Raw genomic sequence first — 15,374 nt, forward strand, 5'->3', positions numbered from 1 at the left:
ATTCCACAGGCACCCCTGACTGCCCTACAAGAAGAGCAAATGGTTATCTTGCAGAGATCACAGTCCTGCAAGGCAGGAGTCTCTCTTGGTTTACAAATGTCCTTGAGATTTACAACAAAGAAGTTACCTTATCAATAGCCCAATTTCCAAAGACACATAACTCAGTTCCTCAAGCCCTAACGTCACGTCACCCTCCCCTCCATAAAAAACCGAAGGAGACGGAGGTAGAAGGAAAAGTAAATAAAGTTAAATTTCTTTTAAAACCTAAATCTCACTAACAAGGACGTTTGATAGCAGGAATGTAACATTCCACCAGGAGACTCCCAATTGTCTTTATGTTAGTGCCTCATTAGAGGGAAAGTGGCCTTGGCTTGATAGTAACCAGGCCTTCAATATCCTGACAGTCTTCTTTATCCCAATAGCCCTTCTGAACAACCCTTTGTCCTCACCTACCCAACTCCTGTGTATATAACCAGCCACTCCTCACATGCCCGGCGCAGCAGCATCTCCGTCTGCCCACAGGTCCTGTCCCCGTGCTCTAATAAACCACCGTTTTGCACCAAAGACGTCTTTTTTCTTAGCCATCGGCTCCGAACCTCACCCTATTGAACCTCACCTAGGTTCAAGAACTTCATCATTTGGCGACCACGAAGGGACTGTGGGTCTTTACATTTGGACTCTGAGCTTCAGTGCAAAATTGGTGAGTTCTTTCTCTTTTCTTCCTTTACTCTCATTTCAGGGCTTTTCAAGGAGTATGGTCTTATTGGAACACTTGCATGTCAATTGCTCAGGCAGTAATCCTCTAGCCCGTGGCTACTTTATGGGGAGGAGAGCGTCTGTCTCTTGGCTGTAAGTTAGTACCCTGGCCGGAATGGCAATAGACCCAGAAACTTGATGGCCTCTCTTTATCCCTGTTCTTATAGAAAGTTGTCTCTCTTGGGCACAGGACAGCCACCTAAGTCACCAGGACGGCTGCCAATCTTAAGACTCCTGTGTGAGGTTTCCTCCTGATTGATCTAATGTGATCCCCTCCACATCCCTGGCCTAGCCACTTCTGGCCACGGGACCTCCACTGGGAGCCAGCTGAAACCAGTACCGGACTGAATTAAAACGCAACCGGGGACCATTTCCTAGGGAAGTTGGCTGTAAGGGCCACATGTGTTGGAATGTCGCATAGACCATGATGGATTTCAGTCTTTACTGTTTCTTGTCAGTGTCTTATACAGACTACTTAAAGCTATGAAATTGGGTAATTTCCCCTTGCCAAACTTTTCTAGTATTTCCATGGGTTAAAATGGCAAAACAGTATGCAGTCCTCAGGACAGACGATGGCATGGTATGGCACAGTGTTTTGGTCCATTCACCAGGCACCCATCAGCAGCCTAGGATGCAATGGGGAAGTGGAGGGACGCCGGCACCCCTCCAGGGCCTTTAGGGCAGAAATGCCTTCCCAGGGAAGGCAGGATGGTGATCAATAGCGATATCTTGAGGGACGCCTCTGGTCGCTTTTGAGACACAGGAACCTCTGACATATCCTGCGTGGGACGCTACCCAGGAGTCAGGGGGGATTTGGTAATGGACCTTCTTTACTTTTCTGGAAGCATGGCCTCAGTAGGCTTCTTCAGTTCCCAAGGACTCTACCTTGGGGTGCCTTTTAACCCACTGGAAATAATTTGGATTGCAAAACTTAGGAAAGGACTGAGCTCCTGTAACACTGCATGGCCTCAGTGGGATCTATCAGTTAGATCCTCTGCAGGAAACAGGGCAAATGGACCTAGGATACCTTCAGGGCTCATACCTAGGCCTTCATTGCTCTGCACCAGGACCCCAGACTAAGGAGCTTTTGCGGAATGTGTTTGCCCAAATGAGTCAGCTAGTAAACTTTCTCCTGACATATTTGATGATAATTACGTAAATAAGCCTTCTTCTAGTAAACCCAAGTTGTTGGGCCATCCCTAGCAAAGGGGACTCTGACTTTATTTCCCTGTTTCTCCTAATAGATGTGGGGGCTTCTCTCACACTCACTTCCCGTGTTAATGGCTATAACTGGAGCCAATTGGGGTTAGTCTAACTCGAGACAGAGACCGTAAGGAATATTCCCAAGCAGCTGCCAAAACTCCCTTTGTTTCAGGGAAGTTTCCCTGTGTTCTCTGGCCTGACTTGGACTGCTTAACCCCTCCCCCCCTTGCTGGTGGGAAAGCATGGCATCTGCTCCTCTGTTGGGGCTTAGGAGCTCCAAAACTGGGAATCCTTTCTCTGCCTCCTGGCAGCACTTTGCTTCTTCTGTTTCCCCCTTCTCCTGTTTCTGTGCACCAACGTGCGTGCAGCCTGCATGACTAGCTTCTAGATCATGCACCACGGCTCCTCTCTTCACTGTCAAGGAGCAAGAAGAGCACCCCCTGGACCTAACACCCCCACTCCAGATCTTCCCACGCATGTCTCAGGTAAACATTCAAAGTGGAGTGGGCCCAGGTGGAAAGTAAATCAGTATTGGAATTAAGTTTGTTGGTTTAATTAAGATAGACATGTCTTTTAAGTTATTAGCAGTAAATGTGAAACTTCAAAATTTACTGAAGGTCACTCGTGTTATTTGTTAAAATTTGTTAGCAAAGAAATGACTAAACTGATGGTTAATTGTCTGTCTCAAAGTTCTAATGGGTAATTGCTGAAGTAACTTTCAAAGTCTTTGGTAACCTGAAAGTTTTAAAGTTTTGCTTGGATGACAAATGAAATTGAATTGTGGACATCTATATCTTAACCAAACAGGATAAATTGCTAAGTCGTTAATTACTGGATGTAGGTTTGTGCTTTTGACTTCTTAACTGCAAAGAAACTAAGAGTATTTAAATCTGTTGGTAAACGTGTTCTGCGCTTAACTGATTCATAAATTTGCCATCTGAAGAATTCTGTTGTAACAGTTCACAATTGGTTAATACTTAGTCTTCACTAGAGATTAAGGGGTTTCTAAGAGTATCAAATTCTGCTTAGTGTAACTAAGACTGATGGAAATAAGGGAAACTCTGTAGGAAAGTAGATGATATGTAAGAAAGATTTAAAGAAGGGAAATGCATTTTATTAAAGATAAAAGGTAATTTTGTCCTAAATGAGATGGTTGTTTGGAAGGAAATGACTCAGGACAAAACCTAAATGCAAAGGAAAGTTGTAGAAGATTTGTGAACGGAAATCTTCACAAAAGAAATTTTAGATATGGTCAGGACAGACTAAAAAAGAAAGAAAAACAGCCTCCAAGGTGATTTAGCACTCCCCTGACCTGCCTCCACACAGATTATACTTCCTAGTATAAGGGCCATTTGGCCTTGAGAGATTAAGGAAACAGCCCAACCTTGAGGGACTGCGAAAACACCCTGTTACCATCCTCCATTGCCTGTAACCATAGAAACTCACTCTAATCTGTAAAGAGTGAAAGGGGAGACTGATCACCTCCCATTAGCCAGAGATGCCCAGAAGGGGAGGGTATCCAACCTGTTTGAATCTGAAGAGTGCCTGACTGTGTGAATGTGTCTGTATGGCTCCACCACTTCAGCTACGGAGTCTGAGTGGGCTGCACCCTGAGTCTCGCGGGGCGTCATATGGCAGAACGGTCATCTACTCCACAGAGTAGCCTGGTCCGGGGTTTATATGGACAGACCTTAGCTAAGACGCTCCTAAGTTCCCGTGAGGGATGCGAACAGGACAGCAGGGGAAAGATCCCCCTCCCTTGTTTGCGATATCATTCATGATAGGAGGGAAACCCAGAAAACTCCTATCTTAAGACTGCACACTTAGAAATAAAATAAAAAAGGGAAAGACACTGGTATAAAAAGCTGGTTTTCTTTCTGTTTAAAAGGGGCAAAGTTTTCTTAGCTAATTGATCTGTTAAAAAGTGTAAATGGTTTTCTCTTTGCCTGCCTGGAAAATTCAGTTCCTATGTTTTGTTTTATCAGGTGTTTAACATCCCTAATTATATTTAGGCATGTGTTTTTAAACTTTCTAAGGTTTTAGCAATTGTTGACAAGATTTAAACCAATGATAAATCTTGGGTTACATTTGGGAAAATGCTATAATTATTCTAGAGATTCTATGCATTTCCTAAAGTTTTAATGTTTTGAGAGATCATCACTTGATATTGTAATTATGGAAATGTTATGTGTCACAGAAATAACCCGATTTCCATGCCAGCTAAATTGTAAACTCTTGTCTCATCAGCTCTAACCATATCCATTCCTAGTTTTGTCATTTGTAATTGTTTTAATTCTCTTGAAAAATGAGTTTTATCTTAAAGGAGATTCATATAAAGGACTTTCAGGACAAATAGATATTTGATATACTTGAAAATCCTAAAACTGAAATGGGTAAGAATTTCCAGAACTAACTAAAGCTGCATTCACCAGATTTAGTAACATGGGACTAAATGAACTACAAGATTATAGTGTTGTGTCTCTTAATGTTTTGTCTTGTTTTAGACATTGCTGGTTCTCTAATGTTTGCTCTTCCAGACTAGGGATACTTTTTCTTAAGTTATCTGTAACTTACAGAGATGTAAAAGTGCTCAAGGCATTCAAATTTTCTATCTGAACCCTCTGAAACCAAAAGGTCTCAGTAAGTATTCTTTCTTCCATGGCAATCAGTCATTTGCATAAGTTCAATAGGAATCTGTTCTCCTTGTAACAGGACATCATTGGAAACATGGGTTATTTTACCAAGGCTTTGACTGGAATGTCATATTTGAGAAAGACATGCATAGACTCAGATATGACCAGACAGCTTTAAGGAACTAAGGTTGACTTCATGAAACCTGGAGCCATAAAGCCTCTTGGGACTGTTGGCCTGATACCTTGCTTACAGAGTTCCCAGCAGCCTCACCAGGTGAGTAAAGAATGTCACTCCTTGGTAGGTGCAGAGTCTCATGAAGAGGCATTCGCCCAAATCGACAGGTATTGCAGGCATGCCTGATGGCAAGTACGTGGCTTGGCTTCTGGCCCGGAGAGGCTACTAAACATTCAACCTAGAGATTCCTTATAAAAAGTTCCAGCAAAGCAGATTCTAAAAGATCTATATGATCATGCACTGTTCTTGCTGAGCTTATGTAAATAATTAGGCCAAGTTTGTTAAAACTGGACTTGTTTTTCAAATGAATTAGTCCTGATTTGGCTATCCCTAGAAATTAGGGTTATTTTAGAGAGAAAAATTATGTTCAGTAACACACCGTTACTGATATTAAATTCTAGATTTGATTTTCTTTAAATGTTTACCTAAGCTAAACAATTTGAGGTAAACTTCAGAGAAGTTACACAATAGCTTCTTTAGTCGATCTTATTATTTTGTGGGGATATTAGCAGAACCCCGTGGCACATGATTAAACAACTGGAAAAATGGGATTGATTCCCTTATAATTGTATAACTTAACAAAAACCTTGTTTGTGGCTGGGATAATGAAATTGCCTAAAAGCCAGCCTATCGCACTCCATAGGATTAACTATGGACTTGTGGAGATAATGGATGACCCCACTTTCTTTATGATTGGATTGGATGATGCATGGGGAACTCCCCTTATCTCTTGACAAGTTTTCTCCCACTTGCCAGTGATCCTCCGTAATCAGGATATTGTTAAGGCTGGACCACTCAAAGGGCTACTTAATGGTTCCATCTTAGAAGCCACCTCTGTTGCGATGCAATTACAAACAGATGCTTTAGCTAAGCATAGAAAAGCCCTCCTCATAAAAGGAGCCTCAAAGCTCACTACGGGACAGCCCCTAACTAATGAGTTCACATCAGGTCCAGATTTGTCTTAGAATTCAAAGGCCATCAGTGGATAATGAAGGCCAACTAATTAAATATTGGGCTATATTTACAGAAATGCCAGAAATAATACTTAAAAACTTGTCAGACTTTAAACCTAGTTACCTGTATGCCTGAACCTGACCACTGTACTTCGTTATAGAGCAAAACTGTTCAGAGGTTATTGATCTTGCTTACTCTATTTGGCCAGATTTAAGATGCCTCTGTTAAAAATGTGAATGACAGTTTACTGATGACAGTAGTTTTCATAGAAAAAAAAAAAAAAGAAAAGCTAGGTATACACTAGCACTTGGCAGTTGCCAAAGCCTAAAAATAAACATTAACACTGACTCCAAATGTGCTTTCCTGGTACTACATGCCCATGGAGCTATTTGGAAGGAAAGGGGATTGCTGTCAAGCCATAACTCCCCAATCAAATATGAGCCTAAGTTCCAAAACCCTCCTTATCGCTATACTAAGGATGGTGTCGGGGGCAGCTATGTACATAGCAGACAACATGGCGCTTGTGCCTGCGGCTAAACAGAGGACCTGCGCACCACCTGAAAGATGATTGGCTATGCCCAGAACAGGTAGCCCGAGGACACTGCGTGCTTTTTATCATGCTATCAGGCTTCCTTTCACATGTACAGTCTGCTGATGGGAGGAGAGGGGATACAAATAGGGGTAAAGATCCGGATAAGGAGAGAACAATAAAGATTCGCAAGCTTGTCACTCCGTGTCTCCCGGTCGTTCTTGCTGGCGAGAGCGACAGATGGTATAGATCAAATCTGGGATACGTATTTGTGAATCACACCCATGATTGGACAGCTCAGTCAAAAGGCAGTTTTATGCCGGGAACAAAGAAATCATATGTATGATACTTGGGCAAATAACACACGACATCTAGGATGGCTGTCATTAGAAATGTGTTCCCAAATAATAGTACTCCAGGCTACTGACAGGTTTGCTACTGACTGGGCAAGGCGACCTGGCATTAGATGGCCAGCTCCAAATGGAACCCACTGGATATGTGGAACTAACCTGTGGCCCTGGCTTCCTCCAGGGTGGGTAAGGATTTCCCTTTAGGATTTGCCTGGATTCATGGGCACATTACTAAAACTTATCACCACTCCAGCTAATCTCCCTACTTAATACCGAAGTCTCACAGATACCAAGGCACTCCAGAAAATAGGATGGCCTTAGATGTCCTGATAGCAGCACAGGGTGGAACATGCGCAATTATCAAAGCAGAATGTTGTGGGTACATCCCAGACTACCAGAAAACTCACAGAACTAAGATATGAATACCCAGATTAAGGCCCTACAAGATCCTTCTCTCTCTCTCAGTGAATGGTTAAGTTCCTGGTTTGAAGGAGGTCTATGGCCAACAATTAGGAATCTCCTTTTCCGGCTTCTCATTCTTATCACCTTATTAACCTTAATATGTTGCTTTGTTCAGTGTTTCTCTACTTGGTGCCGAGACTCCATTGTTGCAATGACTTCACCACAGCAGATGATCCTTACCACGCGCAAAGACACTTCTTCATTGTCAGCGCTGGATTCAGCTGCCTCCGCCTTTCGTAACTCCCCTATACATTCCTCCACTGATCAATGTTGACCTGAGTAGGTAGAGACAACTCTACGCCCCTATTCAGCAGGAAGAAGTTACAGAAGATGAGACCTTCCACCTTCAACCACCTTAAAGATTTAAGGGTCAAAATTGTTCAGGGGGGAATGATGAGGGAGTACGAGGCTGGCTGAGAATGGAGCAGGGGCTGGCGCCTTGCACCCCCTCTCCACCCACTCCCCTTGGTAATATGTGTGACATTCCACAGGCACCCCTGACTGCCCTACAAGAAGAGCAAATGGTTATCTTGCAGAGATCACAGTCCTGCAAGGCAGGAGTCTCTCTTGGTTTACAAATGTCCTTGAGATTTACAACAAAGAAGTTACCTTATCAATAGCCCAATTTCCAAAGACACATAACTCAGTTCCTCAAGCCCTAACGTCACGTCACCCTCCCCTCCATAAAAAACCGAAGGAGACGGAGGTAGAAGGAAAAGTAAATAAAGTTAAATTTCTTTTAAAACCTAAATCTCACTAACAAGGACGTTTGATAGCAGGAATGTAACATTCCACCAGGAGACTCCCAATTGTCTTTATGTTAGTGCCTCATTAGAGGGAAAGTGGCCTTGGCTTGATAGTAACCAGGCCTTCAATATCCTGACAGTCTTCTTTATCCCAATAGCCCTTCTGAACAACCCTTTGTCCTCACCTACCCAACTCCTGTGTATATAATCAGCCACTCCTCACATGCCCGGCGCAGCAGCATCTCCGTCTGCCCACAGGTCCTGTCCCCGTGCTCTAATAAACCACCATTTTGCACCAAAGACGTCTTCTTTCTTAGCCATCGGCTCCGAACCTCACCCTATTGAACCTCACCTAGGTTCAAGAACTTCATCAATAGGGGGCATGCGTGACACAGGGAGTTACAGGTGCCAATTGACATATAGTCACATTAAATTGCATAGTTGGCTGATGGGTCAGCCACTCATTGCTTTGTATAACCTTTTCTACTTTTGTTAATTTCACCTGTCTAATTTCCTATTTATACTTCTCCGTCTGATGGGGCGACTCAGAAGTTTTTACATAAACCGGTAACAATAGGAGTAACAATGAACTTAATGAACTCATTGTTTTTTGAGTTTTTTTAGCTTTAGTCCACGGTCAGCGGAGTCCATCGGCAATGGTACCCATCTCTGGGGGGCGTCCCTGTCCTCGGCTTGTTTGACATGACCCGCATGAATCCAGGCCCTGATGCCCTCTACTTTTATTGCTGTGGGGGTGGTCAAAATGACAGTAAACGGTCCCTTCCAATGAGGTTCCAAGTTTCCCACTTGGTGGCGACGTATCCACACCAAGTCCCCAGGCTGGTAAGGATGTGGATCCATCTCTGGCTCCATTTCACTGTTGGCAGTTCGGATCCCTGCGTGGGCCCTTTTCAAGACAGATTGTAGTGCCTGCAGTGACTGGAGTACAGACTGATCAGACATTTCTGCTATGGTAACCTCCTGTAACAGGGGACAAAGTGGGGGGGGGGGCTCCCAAACATTATCTCAAATGGAGTAACCTTTCTTAAATAGGGTGTACACCATACCCTGAGAAGGGCAAAGGGAAGGAGAGCTACCCATCCACCGCCAGTCTCCAGAATTAGCTTTGTCAGGGTTTCTTTAAGAGTCCGGTTCATTCATTCTACCTGCCCAGAACTCTGGGGCCGGTAGGTACAGTGCAGTTTCCAATTAGTGCCCACGGCCTGAGCCAGTGTATGCGAGACTGAACTCACAAATGCAGGCCCGCTGTCTGACCCAATCACAAGAGGCAGCCCAAATCTAGGAACTATTTCCTCTAATAGTTTCTTTGCTACCACTCCTGCTGTCTTGTGTTTGGCAGGGAAGGCCTCTACCCAGCCTGAAAAGGTATCCACAAAGACTAACACATACCTGTGTCCGTATTTTCCCGGTTTCATCTCCATAAAATCCACTTCCCAATAAATTCCTGGTTCCTTACCTCTTTCTCTCCTCTCTCTCCCCATTCTATCCAACCCCCCCGCGTTTATTGCCTGACACTGAACGCATCTATCAACCACATCTTGAACCATACACCCTAGTTTAGAAACCTGGAACTGCTTGCCTATAAGCTCCTTAAGTTTGCGTATTCCCAGATGAGTACCCTGGTGTATCTGGCTTACTAATTTTTTCCCTAGTCTTTGAGGAAGAATTATTTTTCCTGTTTTAGTCTTGGCCCAGTCCCCTCCATTGTCCAACTGAGTCCATTTTTGCAAATATTTTAAATCTTCCTCTGAATAGTCCAGCTTCTCTGGTAGAACTGGAGCTGGAAGTGTAACTAGCTCCAGTACTATCTCTCAGGCTGCTGTTTTATGGCCTGATCTGCTAACTGGTTTCCTTTTGAGTTTAGATCAGTCCCTTTCTGGTGCCCCCGGCAATGCATAACGACCATCTTCTTCAGATTCCAAATAGCCTGGAGGAGAGCCAATATTTCCTCTTTGTTTTTAATTCCTTTTCCTTCAGCTGTTAACAGGCCTCTCTCTTTATAAATAGCCCAATGTATGTAAACAGTAGCAAAAGCACACCTGCTGTCTGTGTAGATGTTAACAGTCCTACCCTTGGCCATCTGCAGTGCCTTGGTGAGTGCAATCAGCTCTGCTTTTTGTGCCGAGGTTCCATGTGACAGGGCCTCTGCCCAAAGTTCCTGTTCAGGAGAGACTACCGCAGCCCCCGCATACCTCTTTCCATCGACCATATATCTACTTCCATCTGTGAGTAGGGTCATCTCCGCATCCCGGAGGGGAGTGTCTCTGAGATCCGGTCTTATTCCTGTGACCTGGGTCAGGACTTCCCCACAGTCATGCGGGTGGTCAGCTAGCTCCTCTGGCAGTAGCGTGGCTGGATTTAGCACCACTGGGGGCCAGAACATCACCTTCGGCTTGTTGAGGAGGAGGGCCTGGTACCCCGTCACTCAGGCATTTGTCATCCACCGGTCTGGCAGAGTCCAGAGAAGGCCCTCAATAGCGTGAGTAGTGGTCAAGATGAGATCTTGGCCCAAGGTTAATTTACTGGCGTCGTTAACCAGGAGGGCTGTAGCAGCAATTATGCGGAGGTAAGGGGGGAACCCAGCCGCTACTGGGTCTAATTTCTTGGTAAGGTAGGCTACTGGCCTTTGCCAAGGCCCCAGAGTCTCATTTGGCCACTCCTGCCTTTTTGTCCACATGTAAGTGGAAGGGCTTGGTAACATCTGGGATGGCCAATGCTTACTTAGTAAGGCTGTTTGTAATTTCCGAAACGCTCCTTCTGCCTCAGCTGTCCATTCTATCATAGTGAGTCCTCTCTTGGTAAGTTTATAGAGGGGCCAAGCAATTTCTGCGAACCCCGGAATCCATAATCTACAGTAGCCCACTGTCCGGAGAAACTCTCACTTGTCGGGGTGTGGTGGGGCGGGGGTATCAGGTAATCACCTGTTTCCTGGCTTCAGACAGTGAACACACTCCTTCATGGAGATCAAAGCCTAAATAAGTGGCATGGCTCTGACAAAGCTGTACTTTCTTAGTCGACACCCGATACCCTTTTCCCTGCAGAGTCTGTAAGAGAGCTCTCATCAGTCTGGATTGGAGGTTCTGTACTCACATAGATCCTCATCCAGGGCCTCGTCAAAAATGGTAGGTGAATTCTTGAACCCTTGGGGAAGTCTCATCCAGGTAAGCTGGCCTTGGAATCCTTCCTGTGGGTCAGACCACTCAAAAGCAAAAAGAGGCTGAGACTCTTTTGCTAAACGTATACAGAAAAACGCATCCTGTATATAAGACGGTATATACAGTTCTTTTGGGGCCCAGGAGGGAAAGTAGGGTATAAGGGTTGGGCACCTTTGGGTGGATACCTTCAACCCATTTATTAACTTCCTGTATGTCTTGAACTGGTCGGTATTCCCCAGTTTTGGCCTTTCTGATGGGGAGCAAAGGTGTGTTCCATGGAGACTTACAAGCAACCAGGATCCCAGCTCCTTGAAGACAGTTAATGTGTTTTCTGATCCCTTTCTTTTCTTCCCAGGGGAGGGGGGTACTGTCGGATGCGAACAGTCGTAGCTGTCGCTTTTAACTGTACCACCACTGGAGGCTGTCCTTTGGCTAGGCCAGGGGGCTTCCCTTCTGCCCAGACTTCAGGAAACTCGGCCTGCAGGGTTTGGAGTAGGTTCCCCTCTTTTCTTTCCTCTGGCTTGGAGGTTGGCTCAGAAAGGAGGTATTCATCTACTGCTGCCATAAACATCTGCACAGTGGGCTCTCCTAAAGTTACAGTCACATCTCCTTCCAAGAACTGAATGCCAGCTGGTAATTTATGGAGGAGGTCTCGTCCCATCAAGTTATATGGGGCATTAGGGAGTACCAAAAATCGATGTTTGACAAGTCCAGAAGCCAAATTTAGAGTCCTTTCCATTGTCCATTTATGCCCCTCTTTGCCATTTGCTCCCTGTACCTAGGCTTCCTCTTCAGACAATTCTCCAATAGGTTTAAGTAGTGATGAAAATTGGGCTCCCATGTCCACTAGAAAATCAATTGATTTCCCCTCCACTTTAATCTTGACCCGAGGTTCGGGGAAGGGCTCCGAACCATGGCACCTTCAGTCTCTGGTGGCGAGCATCACTGCCTTCTTTTTGGGGCACTCCTTGGCCCAGTGGCCTTTTTCCGTACAGTAAGCACACTGGTCTGAATCCAAGGCTTCCTGCCTATTTTCTCTGTGCTTGGGCCTTTCTCTCCATTGGTCATTCCCCACTGGCCTCTTCCCTTTTTCATGTAATGCCAAAACCTTAACTATTTTCTCCCATCCAAGTACTAACCAGGCCCGACCCTGCACCTTAACTATTTTCTTAGTCTGGTTTCTATCTTCGTGTCATCCCTATTGTTAAACACCTTTTTCTGGTATTCTCACCAACTCAGTCAAATTCTTCCCTTCAAATCCTTCAATTTTCTGAAGCTTCTTTCTTATATCCGGGGATGACTGACTGGCAAAAGCAAGATTTATTGCCCTTTGATTCTCGGGCATCTCAGGGTCAATCGGGCTACACATTTTATGGGCTTCAATAAGCCTTTCTAGGAAGGCCCCCAGGGACTCATCCTTACCTTGAGTCACTGCACTAATTTTAGACAAATTTATGGGCCTCCTTGCAGCCACACAGAGGCCCCCCCCCCAGTAGAGTCTGGCGGTAGAAACGTAGGCTCTCCCTACCTTCATCAGAGTTTGGGTCCCAGTTGGGGGGTTCCGTTGGGCAGTAGTCCTCCATTCGCCGGAGATCGAGGTCCCAGCCGAGCCTCTCTTTTATCACCTTACGGGTTTCTCGCGTAATGCGATCCCTCTCCTCTGCATTGAAAAGGGCCATAAGAAGTTGCTAAATATCTACCCAGGTAGGCTGATGGGTAAGAAACACACTTTCTAGGAGACTAATCAAATCCTGGGGGTAGACAGAGAAGGACTTAGGTTGGGCCTTCCAGTTATAAATATCAGAAGAGAAAGGGATATAGGTTGGGGGGGGTGCCCTCTCCCATCCAGTGGATGAACCTCACGAAAAGGCAGTACCAGGGCCGCTGGGACCAGAGGGCTAGAGGCGGGTAGAGGGGGGGTAAAGGGAAGGAGGGGATAAAGGGAAGGAGGGGGGTCGAGAGAAAGATCAGAGTGGTCCTTCTTCTTAATAGTTCCATAGGTGGACACAGACTGCGTATGAGATGGGCTTGGGAGGGAGTCTTGGGACCGAGAGTCAGGTCTGGGGGACAGATAAGGAGGGGGAAGTTCAATGTCCTCTGTGTCCGACGGGGGCAGAGCGGTCCTTTTTCCTGGATCTTTCTCATCTTTCTGTTCTGATTTTGGTGGACTGACCTGCCTTAGAGGGAGAGAAATAGTTTTGTTAGCAAGGGGAAGATGAGACTTGAGCCATGATGGCGGCTCTTCCACCAAGTATTGCCAGGCCACGATGTATGGTATCTGGTCTCAATGGAGATCAAAGACTTAATTCTGGGTAAGATAAATTTGAACCAAGGCAAACATTCCCTCCGGCAGCCACCCTGTGGAGAGAGTAAGCGTCTCTAACTGGCAGAGTGTTTTTAGTTTTCCTGGATAAACCTTGTCACCCACCTGGGTGGCTTTACCTTGAAAATCCTTGAAATGTTGGAGAACAAGGCTTAGGGGCATCACAGGTTCCTTACTCTCCATTTGCCCCATTTCTTCAAACACAACAAACAACAAGAAGACAAGACAAAGACAACCACAGGCCCAGTGGCCCTTCTTCGACCAGATGTTAAGCCCAAAGATATGCAAGATATAATCCCAACTCAAAAACACAACCTGTCGCTGTAGGGAATTTTCTCGGTTCCCCACAAGCATCCATAAACCCAGCGGTTGCTGGGGATTTTCTCAGTCCCCTAGACACGCTTGCTGGTGGGGATTTTCTCGGTCCCCTAAACACGCTCGCTGGTGGGGATTTTCTTGGTCCCCTGATCGCCTGGGAGGGCTCGTACCCCCTGGCAATCCCCCCACCCCGGAGTGATGGGGTGTCCCCGCATCCACTCCAGCCCTGGGGAGCAGTGCTGTGTCAAGCTTCTCCCTGGCGGGCTTTACCCTGGAGCTCCACACTCAGACAGACAGACAGACAGAAAGGATCTCAAGAACAAAGTCTCAAGATCTTACCTCCAGAGGCTTTTCCCAAAAATTCTGATGCTGGCTCAGTCCTCGCCATTTTATCCCGGACGAGCCCCCACTGAAGGGTAGTGGACAAAAGGACGAGACAGATACAAAGCGAAAGTTAAGCAGGGCTTTATTTGGCGCCAGCACTGAGCACCAAAACTGATCGGTTGGGGTCACCTTTCACAAAGGGAAAGTGACAACCTCCTATTCTCATAGGCCAGTTTTTATAGAGTAAAGGCCATATAGTTGAACCTGGCCAATGAAAATGTAGCGCACAGAGAACGTCATACAATCATGCTATGTTACACACAGGTGGCCAATCGGATTACACCCTACCTCATGATAGTCATTTGACTCAGCCTATCAGCTTGGCGCCTTAGTTTGGCGCCTGAAAGGTGGGGCTCACATTCCTTAGTGGGTAGGGAGGTAATACGTGCACTTTTACTGATTGGACGTCTCCACCTGGCCAAACACGTCCTGGTATCTGGGCTCTGTTATCTCCGCCCAGGCTGACATGTCCTGGTACCTGTGCTCTGTTATCAGGGGCTATTCAGCAAATTTTAGCAGCTGGCCGGATTTCACCAGCCAACTGTATTTCACCGGTTCTGTTTCTAAGCACATTCCTCTTGGGGGAAGGGGCAGGGTCAATCTAAGTTCACTACCTAAATATCGGGATGGCTATTCTATGGGGATGAGGCCAGTATTGATTAAGTAGGCCCTTACACATACAAAAAAAAAAAAAAAAAATGCTTTGTCAGATCGTATGTCATCAAAAGGTAGACTTTATTATAATGCCCTACTATCACTTTTAAGTATATAACACTGTGATACAGCAGATGCCTCAAGGTTTTTGTGCATTTATGTTTGGTGCTAGGCATATAGTGACACCATTTCTTCCATGAGGGGCAATAAGCAATTTCAAAGAAACCTCCATATGACCAAACCCATTTATCCCATATTTGGCCACAAAAACCATCTTGTCCTCCCCAATATAGCCAAATGCTGTATCATGAGGCCCTTATTCTTAGTGTCTTTAGGTTATGTCCATTCATTTTTTACATAAAAAATCCTTCTAGAATGGGACCTGTGGACAAGAGCAGACTTCTAGTGAATTGAAGCACAACTATGGGATAGATCCTTAAAATTAACGTTGTAGAAGAGTGTGAGCTCAGAAAATTTTAAAAGGTCTGTATCACTGAATTGTACTAAACAATCCTATTTCTAGGGGGAAAAAAAATTGTGCACCTGGGTAAACGTTGTAAGAAAATCCACTAAAATCACACCAGCAAGTTGACTCTGGATGGTTGGATTACAGATGATTCTGATCTTTCTCTATTTGCTCATCCATATTTT

General features: G+C 45.3%; 1 protein-coding gene across 1 annotated transcript in view; it reads right to left on the reverse strand.

The window, feature by feature from the left end:
* The window catches only part of C2CD4B (C2 calcium dependent domain containing 4B), a 32,251-nt gene extending 19,604 nt beyond the window's left edge, over nt 1-12,647 (reverse strand). The window contains exon 1 of the mRNA XM_032342742.1: nt 12,573-12,647. The gene's annotated coding sequence lies outside the window, so the exon portion shown is untranslated. The remainder of the gene's footprint in view (nt 1-12,572) is intronic.
* Nucleotides 12,648-15,374: the final 2,727 nt, after the last annotated feature.

The sequence above is a fragment of the Mustela erminea genome, chromosome 5, assembly GCF_009829155.1.
Source record: "Mustela erminea isolate mMusErm1 chromosome 5, mMusErm1.Pri, whole genome shotgun sequence".
In the NCBI taxonomy this organism is placed as follows: domain Eukaryota; kingdom Metazoa; phylum Chordata; class Mammalia; order Carnivora; family Mustelidae; genus Mustela; species Mustela erminea.